Here is a 1,215-nt window from a genome sequence, read left to right on the forward strand (position 1 = left end):
CCCCTCACCCAGCCGAGGATGCACGTCCCCCCTTCCCTATTTATACACCCCCCCCCGCAGCTCCGCTCCCCCCGCTTCCTGCCCCCCCTCCCCATTCCCCAGCTCCGCCAATGCTGGCGCAGACTGAGCCCCCGTCCGGCCCCCGCCTCCCCACCCCGCCCGCGGGGCCGGGGGCTGCAGTCTCAGCCCCCCCGGACCAATGCAAACGAAGCGCCAAGCCAGCAAACCAGCTCCCACTGTCCCTCCCTCCCCGCCGAGAGTGGCGGCGAGCGGACGGGAGGGAGGGGGTGAGGGACCGAGGGGTGCAGATCGGGGGCCCCCCAGCCTGTGGTGTGCACCCGTAAATGGAGCGGGCGTCGGTTACTCTTCGGAGCCCCACTTTGATGAGCGAAACCCCAGAAGTCGCCGGCGACCGCCTCCCTGCTCCCAACCCCAGAGAGGGCCCGGGGTCCTGGCTGGGGGCAGGCCGAACATCCGGAGCTGCTTCTGCACCCCGCTCACTGACCGAACCCAAGGGGCTGCGTGCCTGGGAGAGCTGGGGAGATGAGGCCATCGTCCAGCCTTTCCCCCAAACACCACACGCCGAGCTTTGTGCCCCTGGGAGCGGGAAGTCACTAGCTCAGGGAAGCGACAACATAGAGTCAAGGGCGGTGGACAGGAGCAGGGGGCTCCGCGCACCCCGGCACCCCCCAGGGAACTGGGGTTACTGGAGGGTCCGGGGAGCGCTGTAAAGCCTCCTTGGGCCGATAGCATCCCCAGCGCCCGCAGCCCAGAGAGTCGACGAGCGCTCAAGCCACGGGCCCCGCCGGCAAGACAGGGCGCTTTGTCCCCGGCGGGCCCGGGGATGCTGCCGTGCGCGGGTTGGATACGGAGGTTCGCCTGCCCGGGAAGCACTGGCGACCGCCGCCGGGCAGCGGTGCTTGGAGTTCGGAGCTGCAGGCACCGCGTGTGCGGGAGGGAAGTTCCCACAGTTGCAAAGAGGGAGCAAAGTATGTGTTCCAAACTTTCCACGGTTCCAAACTGAGCGCTTCCATTAAGAGAAGCGGTGTGAGGGGAAAAGCATTCTGGGTATTAGCATGCAAATGAACGGTCCCGGCTTCCAACTCCGCTCGGGATTCCCACTGCCGCGCGCCTCGATTTCGCTGAGCCACGCGCGCCCTGGGGGGCTTCCAGGCGAGGCGCCTTGGGGAGACCCGAGTTCGAATTCGAGACCTC

Source organism: Neofelis nebulosa, chromosome 11 (assembly GCF_028018385.1).
Source record: "Neofelis nebulosa isolate mNeoNeb1 chromosome 11, mNeoNeb1.pri, whole genome shotgun sequence".
In the NCBI taxonomy this organism is placed as follows: domain Eukaryota; kingdom Metazoa; phylum Chordata; class Mammalia; order Carnivora; family Felidae; genus Neofelis; species Neofelis nebulosa.